The sequence below is a fragment of the Zonotrichia albicollis genome, chromosome 1, assembly GCF_047830755.1.
Source record: "Zonotrichia albicollis isolate bZonAlb1 chromosome 1, bZonAlb1.hap1, whole genome shotgun sequence".
In the NCBI taxonomy this organism is placed as follows: Eukaryota; Metazoa; Chordata; class Aves; order Passeriformes; family Passerellidae; genus Zonotrichia; species Zonotrichia albicollis.
Genome location: NC_133819.1, coordinates 52,825,056 through 52,841,201, shown reverse-complemented (window position 1 = coordinate 52,841,201; position 16,146 = coordinate 52,825,056). Strand labels below are relative to the sequence as shown.

Genomic DNA, 16,146 nt, shown 5'->3' with positions numbered 1-16,146 from the left:
TCACGGTAGACACTAATGTGTGAGATGCAGGGATGTATGACTATGGCACTAATCACTGACTAGAGGAACCTGTGAGATGATGTGCATGCGTAACACACTGCTGCTGAATGCATCCTCCTGCACAGCTTAGTCTCCTCAATTGTTGTGCGTTATCTAAGAGAGCCAGAATGTGCATTGAAGTTTATCTGGTGTTATTTCTGTCAGTGAAATGTTGATATGGTTGGGGCTTTTGTTTGAGTGTTTGCTTCTATATTTTCCTCTCTTATTAATCATCCAAATGACTTGAATTCTGTGAAGAGGAAGAGTTCAGTGAGCAGCCATGTGTGTCATAGGGCATTATGTTCTTCCAGTTTCATGAGGATGTATCCTTTCTGTTTAAAGTTCTGCACTTCACAGTAGCCAGTGAGAGCCTCAGGCACGAGCAGTTCTGCTGGGGAGGCATTTGAGCCTCTGTGCAAATTAAGCAGTGCTGTAATTGCTGAGGAAATACATGAAGTCTCTTGATGATGACAACTGAGAATCTTTGTGGACGTGTCCAACAGCACTTCTTTCACCTCTGTCAAGCTGCAAGCTTGGTGGTATTCTACATGCATATGGATTCACAAAATGTGATGAAGAATCACATAAAGACTCGTTGGTGAAGAGTAATCCTTGAATGTCCTAGTTTATGACAACTGTTCACAAGCTGACATTTCATATGACAATCATTTGAATTTTGCAGCTATTGCATCAGGTAAGTACATCATCAGAAGTATTTGGCAGTTTCTTTTATTACTCAAAAAAAAAAAGAAAACCAACAAACTGAATGAAATATCCCCCCATCCCATCTCTTTTGCTCAAGTGAAAAGGCTTAAGAGGAAGGGCATGTTTAATAGCCAAAGGGGCATGAAGAAGATTGAGAATAGAGTTTGTTTTGGAAAGCAGAGTGCATAATACCTGTTTAACTTAGGAGCAAAACTGTACTTTACTTGGGCATCAGAAGGAATGCATTTGCAGAATTTTAAAATTCATCTGTGGTGATGATTTTCCTAAGTTTTAAATTAATGGTTCTCTCACTGCTAGCTAAGTGTCTTTAACAAATCTGGACCCTTACACACACTACCACAGGAGATCCTGGATGTTCTGTTAAGTACATTCCTGCCTCCAAGAATCCTGCCATGAATAGGTAGCTGATGTAGCAGCAGGAAGAAAACAAATTACTTGCTTCAGCATATTCAGCTGACTGTGATGCTTTGTTTCCTCAGGGTGGTCTTGTGGTTAAGGTAAGGGAGCCTTGGTCCTCAGTTTGTGTGGGCAGCAGTATCCAGGTGTACCAAAGTGATGTCAAACACCTGTCACAAAGCGCTCTCTATTAGCTACATCATCTATCTTTTATTGACAAAATTCCTTAACTGCAGCTTTGGTTCAGTTTCTACCACTCTCCTGTATGTATGGAGGGTAAAAAGTATTTCCTAAATTGGAAAAAGTCTTTCCCCAATTCCTTGCCCCACCTCCCCTCTCCTCATCCTGTATGGAAAGCATGTTGAACTAAGTTTATAACAAAATTTCTGGCTGGACACTTCTTTCTCCTTTATTGCCATTATTAGAGAAAAAATTTGTTTCTGTGTTAATCTAGCATGAGTTACTTCAGGGAAATCAAACCAGATGCATAATTTAGTGTATGGCAATCAGCAGTAGGTACCTGTAAGGACATTTAGTTGTCCTTCCAGATAAGGCTTTTGAGTTGCAATGTAGGCATTGAAGATAAGTGCCAGTATTTCTAAGCAGTTTGAAGACTTGATGGCTACAAGGAGTGTAGGACCCTGCCTAATACTTGAGGAGGTGTAAGCACTATTTAGAAGTGTTTAAGTATTTAATTTCTTCAAATTATTTTCCCTGTATATGCTCTATATAATCAACAGAGTAAAGTCATGCTCCTGTTGGTATTTCAGAGCACCGTTTTCTCTCAACTGTACAACCAATATAGAAAAGTGCTCAAATCTCAATGCAGGCTATAAAAACTGAAAGGAAAATATAGAAACAGCCAAAAAAAAGTTATAACACAATCAAAATAAGGTCCCAGTTACAAAATATCTTAGTGCTCTAGTATCTGCAAGTTATTTCTGCCTTTTAAAAACTCTTCTCTAGATGAGACAGAGAACAGCATATTAACCTTTTGCTTTGGATTGAGTCCTTCATTAGGGAAGAGGGCTGTTATCAATCCACCACTTAAAAAATCATCTCCAATGTGAGTTTTATATTATGTTTGGTCTATCAGGGATCACTATAACACATGTGCTTTATGTAGTATGTATAAAGTCACACAACAGTATTTTATTCTTTAATTAGAGTTTATCACCTATGGAATTAATACTTTAAATAAAAAGAGTTATTTATGGGAAAAACATCCATTGATTTTCCTATGCCAAATGTTGTTACTGTACAGTTGTTACTGTACAGTTTTTACCTGGGATTTATTTAGGATTCAACAGACAAAAACTTTTCAGACATCCTTTTGCAGTGTAATTCTGGAGCAAAATAAACAACAACAAATAAGCTTAGGAATTACTTTTCATAAGGCAGCACATATTGGTGTAACCTATACTGACAGCTATTTCCCAGACAAAAGCATTTCCCCATATCCAAAATAAAGCATTTTGCAATCCCTTTTCTTTAATCTGTGCCTTGTATATTTGCACTGCCTTTATTGCTAGTGATAACTGCACTTGCACTGCCTTTAATGCTAGTGACAACCAAAGTATGTAAAGAATGTGCTTTGAACTGTGCAGTTTTTCTTACATGTTTGTCTGGTAGGCAGAGGAGCCAACAGATCCACCAAAATCATTGAGTGCAAAAGGGACGGTGGTTATCCAGCCTGCCAGCGGGAAGGAAACCCTGGCTCTTCCTGTAGACTCTCAAATGTGTGCTGGTGGTCCCAGCAATGGCTGCAAGATATGAGAGAGTGCTTGGAGGAGAGGTGGAGCTGTGAGCCAGAGCCCTGGCTCTCCTAATGTCTTTTTAATTAGAGTACATAAATATTGGCTGGGATTGCAGTTACATCTTAATGGAGAAATTAAGAAATAGATTAATTTTTGGCACGATTCTCTCTTCCTGTTTACGTGTGTCTCTATTTCTAGCACCAGTTTAATTGAAGGAACAATTCTCTGTACTTGCTTATTATCTGCCAGACATGTAAAGGAATAACCATACATTTGGAAAAACACAAGGATGCTTAAGGGCACCACCAGAAATTGAGACATGCTTTAAAAACCAGCACAACTGACCAATATTATTGTCCAGGTTATTAGGAAGGGAGCACTTAATAGGAAATTTGATACTGATTGTCATTCTCCTCGTGATATCACTTAACTGAAAGGTTGTGAAGGTGGTGCTTTCCATCTAACTTGAAGAATTTAGAAGGGACAGAAGTTGTTTCAAGGCCTGTTGAATTTAACAACCTAGGCCTCATTTTCCATTCCATCCAAGACATGCAAGATGAGGCCTAGGCTGAATTCACTTTTGTACTGATCCATACCTACTGCACAAGCCATTATCCATACTGGATAAGATTGATGACATTGGAAACTATGCGTGCCTTCAGAGTTTCTATGCCACTTTAAAATTTCTGCTTGCTGTACTGGCTGTTGTCAGCAAAAACCTCAAGAACTTTTAAAAAATCTGAAATAAAAGGCATTATAATTTCTTTTGGTAAAATACAGATATGCTTATAACCTCCAGGTTTTCCATGCTGGGAACGTACATTGTTTCCATAGTGTTTTGCAGCTTTGCTCTTGCATGATGTGTGGATATACTTTGGTTTTGACAGGCACAAATATTTTGATTTTACTGGAAAAGTTTAATATGTTCTCAAAATGTTTCCCATTTCTTTAAGGCAGATAAACTGGTTGAAAACATCCATTATTTTTTGAGCCTCTATATGATAAAAGTCTATTTAAAGCCAATTAACATTTAATTTTATTAATATTAAACCATTTTACAGAACTAGTTGCATAATGAAAAAAATTATTCTACAATACACTACACCAAGAAAGCTCTGTCAAATACATTATCTCTGACTCTTTATGTGAATATATACTTTAATTGAATTGCGAATTTAAAAATGAAAAATATAAATGAGATTTTTTTTTTTGTACTTTGCATTTCAAATTAGTCCATTTTTCATGACACTGAGTTTTCACCTCTGTTAATTTCTTTGGTTCTTGTAGAAAAATTATGCACTTGATGCCTCATTCAAAGTAGGAGAAAAAATTCACACCAGTTTTACTAAGCGGGAAATCTGTCACAAAATCCATACAGAAAATATAAGCATATTTTGTTTAATTTGTAACTAAAATTTTCCACAAGGATGAGAACACGCTGAACTCTGTATGACAAAATACTAATTAGGAAGAAGGGAGCTGGAGAGGGAGGAGTGTTGTGTTGCATATTTGATCAGGTCCTGTTCCCACTAAAGTCACTTTGATTAGATTTATGTTGTGTGTTTCTAATGGCCTTTGAAATACCATAACACCTATTTCTGCAGACTTCTACACAGGAGGAAAGTCCCTGGTGTGAGTAATCAATTCAGTCTGTGGAGGCTGTGTAGAATGTTTTTATAGCCTCCCTTCCTGTGATGATCAGACTTCTGGTTGCCCTTTCTGTCTGTCAGTCTCTTCCCTAATTACTGCTGAAGCCATTGGCTAATTTCAAGTGAAACAGAAAGGAGTCTTTGAGATAATTAGGTTTCTACAGGCCTCAGGGTTGGGAAGAGGAGAGAGACCCAAGGTTGGGACTGGAGGAAAGACAGGTTGAATCATTTGTCACCTGCTGAAGCAGATGGCAAAGTCTCTGGGATTATAATTTCCTTTGCCTTAGGTGGGTTTTTTGCATTGAAATGGACAGGCAAAAGCTGGGGCTTTAATAAAGGTTTGGTGATGATGAAGGATAGAGCTCTGCAGGAAAACAGCTGTATTAATTCCACTGCTAACAGGGCTGCTTGTTTTTATTTCCAGGAATACTTTTGGAATCAGACTTGAACGTTTTTAATGCAAACATTTAGCTTCTGGTTAAAGGTTAGAAAAATACAGCAATCAATTTATCACTAATACCGAGAGAAACAGTACCAGAATAGTATGTAGCTATTAAGTTAATGTGTTACAAGCGATAAATTTGTTAAATTAGTGTCTTTGTCTGCTTGCAGGTCTTATATTGTGGTGGGTTCACCCTGAGTGGACATCAGGTGCCCACCAGAGTTGCTTAATTATTCCCCTCCTCAACTGGACAAGGGGAGAGAAAATATAACAAAGGTTTGTGTGTTCAGATAAGAACAGGGAGAGATCACTCACCCATTACTGTCAAGGGAAAATCAGACTTGACTCAGATAAATTAAATTCTTAGCAATCAAATCAGAGTAGGGTAATGAGAAATACAACCAAATCTTAAAAACACGTTCTCCCCCTGGGGTTGTGGCCAGTTCTTCCCATGTTTTTTCTGCCACTCCTTCCTCCCCAGGGGGAGGACTTCTTACCCTGCTCCAGCAAGGGGTCTCCTGTGGGGTCCTTCCCACAGGAGACAGTTCTCCAAACTTCTCCAATGTGAGTTCTTCCCACAATCTGCAGTTCCTGCCAGAAAACCTGCTACAGTGGTGGGCTTTTCTCTCCATGCATCTTCAGTTCCTGCCAGGAGCCTGTTCCAGAGTGGCCTTCCCATGGGGTCACAGCCTCCTTCAAGCATCCATCTGCTTTGGCTTGGGGTTCCTCTTGGGCTGCAGGTGGATCTCTTCTTCACTGTGGACCTCCAAGAGTTTCTGGGACACAGCTTCCTCACCATGGTCTGCATCCCAGGCTTCACGGCAATCTCTGCTCTGATGCTTGAAGTACTTACTTCCCCTCCTTCAGTGATCATGGGGTTTCCATAATTGTTTGGCACACATTTTTTTCATCCCTCTTGTTGAAATGTTTTACTTGTCTTAACAATGTTATCCCAGAGGTGCTACCACCATCATTGATGGGCTTGGCCTTTGCCAGAGGGGGATCCCTCTTGGAGCCAGCTGGCAATGTCTCCATGGGACATTGAGGAAGCCTCTGGCAGCTGCTCACAGAAGTTGCCCCTGTAGTCCCCTGCTACCAAAACTTGGTCACACAAACCCAGTGTATACACACAAATGAATCCCTACACTGCTTTGGAACCCCTCAGGGAAGTACCTGTTCACTGGTCAAGTTTTAATGTCACTGACATTCCAGTTTTACTGCTTCGGGTTAAATTGAATAGGATTTCATCTAACAAGTAATATCATCAATTTAAAGTAGCATGTGTAGACCAAAGCATATTTCACTGATTTGAGCACAAAATTGGTCAGCAGGAAGTTCTTGTTGTCCATAGGAGAGCAGAACTGAGTTCCATTCTTAGACACCCAGTCAGGCCATGGCTGCTTGTGTGGCCACAGCCTTGTTGCAGGGCAATGTTTGTGTCTCAGTCTTTCTTCTGGAACTCGGGTTTAAGGCCTGCAGAACTGAACAGTTTTCCAGCTTGCTTACTTGTGCAGGCTTCTATAAATACTAATTATTGAAACCGTAGACTTTCATTGCAATGCCCTAAAACCTAATCCTTGATGAATTTAAGACACTTCCTTGACAGAGGATTTATTACCTATAAAAATAGGTTTTAAAAATTACCTATAAAAATAGGTTTAAAAAATTCTCCTTTGGGCCTTACTTTAAGTGCAGTATTAAAAACTGTAATTACTTTTCTTCTGCGAGGATTCAATGGCAGCAAAAAAGTGTTAAGTCTAACTAATGGTCCTCATTAAAATTAAATGAAACTATTGTTTGAACCTTCATTTCGAACCATTTTCATGTTTTCTTGTCTGTGAACGAGTGAAATAGAATACTTCCCATCACCTCTGCAGATGATCTTCTTCTGTGAAAGCTCTCACAAGACATTTTGAACATGGGACTAGAAACCCTTTTGAACTGGAGTAAAAGAGGAAAGAAGTAAATTAGCACCCCGAGCAGTAACATAAGCAGATGTACAGGCCTCTACATATGATTGTGTGATACCCCAATATTTAATTATTGTGTTGGAGGTGTTCTGGCACTGGCAGCCAACTCAGTATGGGTGGAGTTCAGCAATCATACAGTCACCACAGGGGTTGCCCATCTCTAAGTGCAACTCCAGGAATTTTTGGAGATTGTAGTCACAGGGCTTGTCTCTCTTTTATGTTTCTATTCGGTTGATGGAACCTGGACCAGTTTTCTCTTCTTTATCTGCTTGAACTAGACTGCTCCAGTTGTTATGGGTGATTTCTGCTTTGAAAATCTGCTTTATACCTCTAATTGTTTCCCAAGGGGAAACTACCAGGCTGCATTTAATCTAGCATTGGCTAGCATTTTCCCAGGAAACCTTAGATACATGGCTTAGATTTGTCTTACAGTGATCTAGATGAAAACTGAGTCCCTGAACGCAGCTTATCTCATGTAGGAGTTTTTTGGCCACCATGTGTTCTTTTTGTAAAATCTGAATCTTGTTCCTCAATGAGAGATTGTAATACCAGAACTTCTGCTTTTCTCTAGTCCTAATTTCCCCAGTTTTTTTGCTTTCTTATGAATACAGTTATAGTAGCAGCTTATTATGATTTATACAATCAAAACATAAACAACTTTAAATAATGATGAAGCAGTAAGTAGCAGTCTGGTTTGAAAATACTTGTCGTAGTTTTTTCCTCTCCAGGAACAGAAAAATCTCACCCTTTAAACTATGCCTTGTAGGTTTAAAATCACTAGTATTAAGTTTTTAATAATATCAGAATTATTTTCAATAATAAAATATTTGATCTGTGCCATTATTTAGCATTGGTCAGTTTTTCTTTACCATTCTTCAGTGCAAATTAGGAAATCTTGATCCTCAAAATGTTGGTCATAATAGATGTTTCTTTGAAAACAACAAATTTCAGGTATTTTGTTGTCACAGTCCCCCTGAAACGGTAGATACATGAAGAATCTGTTAAGAATAAGCATACTTAAATGGGGAATTCAAACTCTTAGTACTTCGAAGAAGTTTTAATTCTGTCATTTTCACTGACATCCAGTGATATCAGACAGAATATGTGCCATAATGATGATTATGCTTTAATGTCTCATGTTCCAATTTTCTTTAGAAAAGCGAAAAATTATTCTTATAATTGCATAGGAAAAAACCCAGATATCATGGTCTAAAACTAATTATGTCTTAAATTAATCCTAACCTATCAAATCACGTTTGTTTTTACGTTTTGAGATTGCATTCTAAGAGTACTTGCTGTGATCTGTATTTCAAAATGCAACTTGCTGCTCTACATGTTTTGTGATGTGTCTTCCAACAGAGTAGGTTGTCCATGGATGATAACATGTGAAGTGTTTTAGTTAAAATATGAACTCTTTATTTTCCAGGCCTGGATTAGTCCTTGTTAGCTGCAGCTGTTGACAGCTATACAGGTTTTCCTTTGCTTTACAAAGTCACTTTGTTCCCCATTGAAATCAAGGGAAGTTTTGCCTTTAACTTTATTGTAAGCAGGATCAAGCACACTCAACTGGATGGCATTTCTGTAGTTTTCTGGAGGTGATATGGTAATAACAGGAGCTCTGTAGCCAATTAATTTGAAAATGTCAGGGAATATTTCAGGCCTCATTGAAAGGGAGATGATGGAACTGGGGGCACACTCTGAAGCTGGTTGAAAGACTGGTTTATTGCAATGGTTTGTTGTTGCTCATAGATCAAAGGAATGGTTGATACAGGCATTACTACTCGACAGACTGCTAATGGTACCTACCTGCCTCACTGCCTGAGGAGGCTAAGAGATTGACACTTCAAAACACTTAGACTCTTAAAGAAATACAGATGGAGATAAAGAACCATGACAGTCTAGCAGCAGTGAATGAAACAGGACATTTTTTATGTTCTCTTTGCTGTGGAGTGGGGGTCAGCCAAAGATTCATGAGTGAAAAGAGCCTCTTTCCAGCCCTGCTGAGTTTTGTGTGTTTGTTGTCCCCACGAGTTAATCCAGTGTCTGTCTTATGGCTGGTACAGCAAGTGATGCTGTGTGTCCTGTCCCTTCCTACCTGCAAGTGTTGGGACAGTGGTACTGACAAGCGAGAAGGGGGAGATAGGCCTTGAGAATAAAAAGGGATGGGGAGAAGAATGTGCATGGTCACCTGGAATGTGGCTGTGGCATGGGCTGTGATGGGAGAGACATGGCACAGAGGAACAGGGTCATTGCCAAAGCTTGGAATAGAGGGAGGGAGGAGGGAAAGTGCACACAGCTCTTTCAGAGGAGGGCACTCACAGAGTCAACAGAAGTTTTTCAGGTCATGGTGATAAATGTCTTGTGGTGTGTATGGATGCACTTGTGCTGCACAGGAGTGTCTAGGCAAAAAGAGAAGCATGGGTGGTGGGAATGCTACATGCATAGATCTGCAGGATAAATCCTTTGATACATGCACACATGAACCTTTCATTTGCAAAGATGTATACTTATGTCTGAAAGGAGGTTAATATTAAAAACTTCTGTTTTGATATCTGTGCTTAGTTGTTTTCAGTGCCTCTTTCTTGTGTGTGTATTTCATGCATAATAAGCAATGCCTGACACCTGTGTAATACATTAGACAAGTCTTTTCTTCTTGTGTCTGGTAGCAATATACACTAGAGATATCACACAAGGCTTGTTTTCTAGTAAAACAGTTGTCTTAGTGGAAGGTGTAATGCATTCTTCATGTTAGAGAATGGTAGAATTTTTATAACTCTCATGTAACATAAGAAATTAAGAGTGCTTTCCACAAAAAAAAAGAAAGACTCCTTCAGTTGCTGATCTTTGGGGAAGAGATATGGGAAATCTCGGACTGCTTCTGAGCAATGACTGAGAAATTGCTGTACCTGACAGTTCTGGGAAACAGTGTACATTACTGGATATCTTTCTGCAACTCATACTTACTCTACATCATTTCATTGTTAGTCTCTTAAATTGTGCAGAATGGCTTCACAGCTTTTCCTGTAAACCTCTGCAACGTTTACTGGTACTACATCTTTTAAAAAGAGCTGTACATAGAGTGCATATACTATACTAAGTATTTTATTTTCTGTGCTCTCTCTCTGGATGTACCCTCTAGTCTGCAATTTTATAGTTGTCTAAAAAATCAGACTATTCTTAAGTAACCAGGTAGTAATTTAGTTATGTTTTTTAATTTCCCTTATGATTCTATTTTACATCCATTAATGTACTTAGAATACACATTTTCTGCTGCCCTCAGGAGTGCTTTGCCCACTTACCTTTATATAATACAAAATTTTACAGCTTAAGAGATCTGACTCCTTCCTACCTAACCTAACATGTCTGACCTAGGATCCCAACAGTCACTGACTCCTTAAAAAGGGATAAAGAGAGATGGAGCTGAATTCTGTCTGGGAAAGCCTTACCTGGGTCTCAGTCATTTTTATGAGTAGCCTGTCCCTTCCCTCTGAGTACTCAGGGAGTCTTGCATTCCTAAACTGGGTGGCTTAAGTACTCGGAATTTCAGCTGAATGAATCTGTAGACATTGATCTTTTTCATGGAAAAGTACTTGAAGAACCAAAGTTATAAAAATCCATCAGGTAAGCAATGTCTGTTATTATGTGATGTGCAGAACCTAAAACAGGACATCCAGCATGGGCAGGGCTTCTCAGTAGGAGTATCAGGGATCAGCTCACAGAAGAGCAGCAGTGGTTTTAGCCTGTAACAGAGAAGAGCATCCCTGTTCTTAACCTCATCCTTCCTGAAAGCCCCTTGGATTAAGAACTGTTCTTGGGAGGCCAGCAGAGTCCCACCTTCCAGTGGCCCTCATAGATGTGGCAGTGATTCTTAAACAGTTCAGTGTGGGACACACAGGCTTTTTGAGACAACCTTCTTCTTAGAGTGATGCTTAATTTACTTTAAAAGGTGGATTAAACCAATACTAGTGCCTGCTAGAGAATTGTTTGGATTCTTTCCTGCCATGCTTGTTGTCCATAAATATTGTTCTTGGGTTTGAAATGATGAAGAAATGGGGGTTTTTAGTCTTTGGCACTACAGTCACAAGGACTTGTGTATCTGTGAATCTGGCATAATCTACACTGGCCTTTGTGCACATGAGGATGCTTGGTAAGAGGGGTTGTGTTGTGCAATGTACAAATGCTTCATCTTGTACCTATTGAGAGGTGGTCACTGTCCTTCCTCTGTCCGGTACTGCTGCAGACTTCTCTGCCTGCTTCTGGTGATTAAAACCAACCAAGTAAAAGATACACATTTCCCATTATGTGCATCATAAAGCATGAACAAAGGTGAGCATTGTGGACTTTTGAGTGTTTGTCTGTAGCGTATGAGCAGATCCTAAGCTTATTTCTTTCATTTTGAAGTGTGAAAAAAATAGACTGAAGCTGTGTAATGTTATCTTGATTAAAGATATTATCATGTTGACCCTTTTCTAATTCCCTTAATTATATCTTTTTGAGATTTTATATTCAGGCCATATTGCATATTTACCTGTTCTTGTGTACTTGACGATGTCCTTTAAAAATGTTGGCAGTGTTTTCAGTTCTTTTCTCTGTAATGGGTAAGTCTGATGGCTGTTTCTCATCCCCTGCTGTGCTGAACTGCTGAGACAAGGCTGTTTTTGCGGCTACCATTTTAACAGAAAATAAGAAATTAATTTTGTACTTAGTTGCATTCCACTGCAGAAACTTCCTAGTGCTTTATGTGGAGAACTGCAAGTGGATTGTCACTGACTCAGTGCAAATGTCTTGAACATAAGATTGTTAATTGCTCTTAGTTACACATAAAGTGGAGAAATTCAGGGTCAACTCATGTAAAACTGGGAAAATGTCTTTGTTGTTGTTTATTTTTCCAGAAGGTTGTTTCATTTATATACTTACAGGAGTACAGATCTTGATGTGATGTGTGTGTCTTTTAGCACACTCTCTTGAGTTCATCAGACATTATTCTTTTGTAGTACTTTCACACAGAGAAGAAAAAAACCACATTATTAATTTTCTTCCTTTTTCTGAACCCAAAGACTTTCCTTCCAATCGTTGCCCCATATTCCAGCTTCTATCTTCTTGTCCCCAGGAGATTGTTTAAGTGCTTTCAGAATATATGGACTGCTCTTGTTTGTTTGCTGTGTAGACGGTAGGAGTACCCTCATTACTGTGCTGCCACTTTTTTCTGCCTTATGACTAATAGGCCTGCATCAGGAATCAATCCCACTCACCGGCACCAAACCTTGGTGGGCTGACCTTCAGGCCAGCTCTTTCATTTTGATTCTAATTTGTGCACTGATTTGCACATCACTGAAGCAAAGTTAAATGTAAGAGAATACATTAAAATAGCAGTACAGCTGGACTGGAAAGGCACAAAGGTCAGAAAATGGAAAAATGAACTGGCTGATAGCATCCATTTGCCCTGCTGCTGATTTATAATGGCTTTGATTTTTGATTAGTGGTCATTATAGGCACATATATAGGTGTGTGTGTGTACATATATAGTGCCATAGGTGTGCAATATTGAGACAAATGCTCTTGAAGTTCTCTAGTTTTCTATGGCATGCACTCCTCTGAAATGTTTTCAGCTTGCCCAAGAGCAGCAGTTTCATCTATGTGCTCAGTAATATGCAGAAAAGGGTGGAGGGAAGAGGGTGTCAGTAGACCATGTAAGCCTGTATCTCCCTTGGGCTATTAAACAATTCCTTTGAAGCACCAAGAAGCCATTCCTGTGCCTCTACAAGAAATGGACCAGTGCTACAAAGTTCTCTGTGCTCTCCAAATCCTTTGGCTTCGTGGCTAGTTTCATGACTTTTGTGTTGAGTTTTATTTTTACAGCAAGTCAAATAATGGATTGTATGGAGAAGACTTTGCATAGCATTGTTCACTCTACACCCTTGTTTACTGGATTTGGCTAGAGTATAAACTATGCTTTAAAAATCCTTTTGTTTTTAAGCATTGTATTAACAGTTCTTCCAAAATTCAAATGTCCAAAGGGATTTTTCCCTCACAGGATGATAAATAAATAATTGAGATAGGTGCTAGTAGGTTGATGGGAGGTTGTTGTGATAGCTGAAGCTGTAGCCTTGATTACAGCTTACTTGTGAACTGTGTTCTTTCTTACCTCTGCATTGCCTTGCATTTTGTGTAGTCAATTGTTCTGTGCCTGCAGTGATGAAAAATGCAAATGTTCTCGTGGTTGAATTTGCTGTGCAGGTACCATGTGCTGTGTTGAGGACTGTCCCCAGGCAGAAAGGAGGAAATAAGAATACTTCATTTGCCTTTTCCTGCCTCTGAGTTTGATGGAAGGATAGTTAGTTTCCCTGAAAGCAGCTGAGTGGCTGTGGCTAAGGGGCCCTCTGGGCTATGGGTGGGGAGAGCAGATGGGGAAGAGATGCCTCCAGAGCAGGCCTGCAGTGGATGTGAAGATGAGAAGGTTCCTGGGAAGAGCAAGAAGCAGATCCTGCAATAAGTATTCAGGGCTATGGAAAGTGAGAGAGTTTTCTCTGAGGAAGGACTTCACATTGCTGAGTTGAGAGCAAGGCTGGAGGGGAAAGTCCTGCCCTGTAAGGAGCAGCAGCAAGATTCATGATCATATACTTTTGGTTTCACACAGTTCTGTTATTCTTCCATGCAACAGAGTTGGATTTCCTGTCCTTCAGAACTTACTCAATTCTAATTTAAGCTCTAATAAAAATTTTACATGCTGAAAGCCCTTTCAGCAGCCCCAACTTCAAGTTAAAAGTCTTCCTCAAAGCTCTGGCTTGCAGATTCCCATCACACCATCTTTTGATGACTTGTAGGCACTGTTGTTTTCCTACTTGTCTTTCTGGCCCAGCCTCAAGATTTCGCCCTGGGTTTTCATACCTGGGCTATGACTAGGTTTTCTAAATATTTTTAGGTTTTCTCTCATCCAGCTTACCAAATCTTACATACAGACTGTTACCACCTTACTTACTGTTCTGTTAGTACAGTGTCCTTGTTGACACACATGCTCTTGCCTTCTTGAAAGCTGGTCCAAAGAGTTCTGCTGAGGTAATTTATCACTTTCATCAGACTGCCCTAATTTTTTACTTTTAAATCAGTCTTAGCTCCTTGTTGTCTTTAAAAAAAGCACATAAGCCTTGCAAATGACAGCTGAAAACTTATCAGGAGAGCCTTAATTTCTGGTGGAGCAACCAAGAGACTGACTCCACCCACATCTGATTTGCCTATGATGTTAGACTTGACTAGTGGCATATGAAATTTTCAGATGGATAAATGCACTGTGTCCCAAGCTCCCCATCACAGAAAGCTGTCTCTTTGTCTTTCTCAGCAGTTGTCCTTGAAATTTGGGTTGCAGTGATGCTTGCAGATATCTGAGTGACTACTTTGAGCCTGCTGTCATGGTGGCTAATATTGTCACCTTGTTCTCTTCAGTTTCTTCATCTGCCAGGGCTCCAGTGATGGGTTGTGTTTCAATCATAGTCTGTCTCTGGTATGAGCAGTGAAAGTCCATTGTACCCCCATCCTGACCTGCACAAATCCATCTTCCAGCTATCAGAGGTAAATGGTATCAGTCCAAGTTTCTGGAAGAAAGCTCTTAATTGTCTGAACAGAGAACAGAGCTGGATCCTTGCAGATGTTTAGCTGAGATCTATCTCTTTTTGCTAAAGCATCATGGACTTTTCTAGCATGATTTAAAATATTCCCAAAGGAAATAAAAAAGAAAAAAAATATTTAAAAAAAGGAAAAATCCCTAACATTAAACCCTACAGACTTCCAGGGGATGCTTCCATGGCAGCTCTAAATCCTGTGGTAAAATTCAGCTAGCAATAGTGGTGTGAAGCCTCTCAGCCAGAGGATTCTTCTTGTCTCAAAGAGGGAGACAAGTACCATTGATGGTACATTTGTTTCAGCGGTGAAGGAAAAGGCACTGGTGACAGCAGCTCTGTGCTTTCCGAATGCCTAACAGCACTTGGGAAAGGAGAGAGGTGTGAGTGAGAAAGGGAGAAAATGTGGGAAGAAACTGTGACATTTTTTTCTTGGTATTTACTGATTACAGGTTTTCTATGTTTATATTTTTGAAAGCTGTTTGCTTTACAGTCAGATCTCATCTGTCATTTCCTTTAGGCTGCTCCTTCCTACTTTCCCTGATAGTATTGCAGTTGGATTTATATAGGAGGAAAAAAAAAAAACACCCTTCAATTAATTTTTCTGGTGTTTGCATTGGATGTGAGATAAATAAGAGGCAAAGTGCTGCTCACAGATAATCCTCCAAATACCTGATTTTGGTTAGGACTTTCATGTAGCTGGTAGATCTTTAGAGACAAAGCTTTCCAGAGCTCTTTGAAAATCAGCAGTGAGAGGAGTGAGTAGGGAAGTGAAGCCTGGGGGTCAATTTGTGCAGAGCGTCCCTAGATAGGAACTCCCTTGCCAGGACTGACTGTAGAAGCAGTTGCAGAGTGACTGTTTTGAGGCAGGGATGAAGAGGTGTTTCTTGACAACTAACATTTGGCCTTTCTTTGATCATGCTTTGTAATTTACACTGTATATTAGAAATTATTGTTCAGGGTAGTGTGTGTAGTGTACACACCTCTGCAAGAGGACTGAGTAAATACTAATCTCATACCCCTAAAAGAGACATTATTTACAAATATATTATGTATCCATATGGATCAGATTGCTTTCACAAGACATCAAGAGGATGTATTTGCACTTTTTTAAGCTGTGTCACCATGGCTGGGACTCTATCACCAGGGCTTGGGGGCTTTAGATATTTGCATAGAAAACATGAAAAGCTGCTAATAAAATGTGGAATACTTATTGTACCTAACCTCTTTTCTACTTATTCATACAGCCATGTTTGTATTTTGATGCCATTATTTAATCCAGATAATTATGTTTGACTGTTTAATTCATTTGGGGTTTTTTTCAGTTTGGGCATTTTCTGGAAATACAAGATACTAGATTTATGGAGAATTTGGCCTTCTGGGTTGCTTTAAAATTATGCCATTTGTTCCATTGGCATGAACATACAGGAAAACAGGAACTTACAGAATTCAAACAGAGCGATAAATATACCATTTTTATTAAAACTGCTTAACCTCATGCTGGAGCTGAAAAAAAATGTTTAAGTCTAATTTAATTTTAAGATATGCAGTTAA

At 39.3% G+C, this 16,146-nt stretch overlaps 1 protein-coding gene across 8 annotated transcripts in view; it reads left to right on the top strand.

Annotated features, from left to right (window-relative positions):
- The window catches only part of HECW1 (HECT, C2 and WW domain containing E3 ubiquitin protein ligase 1), a 250,519-nt gene that overhangs the window by 67,544 nt on the left and 166,829 nt on the right, over positions 1-16,146 (top strand). The gene's annotated exons all lie outside the window — the stretch shown is intronic.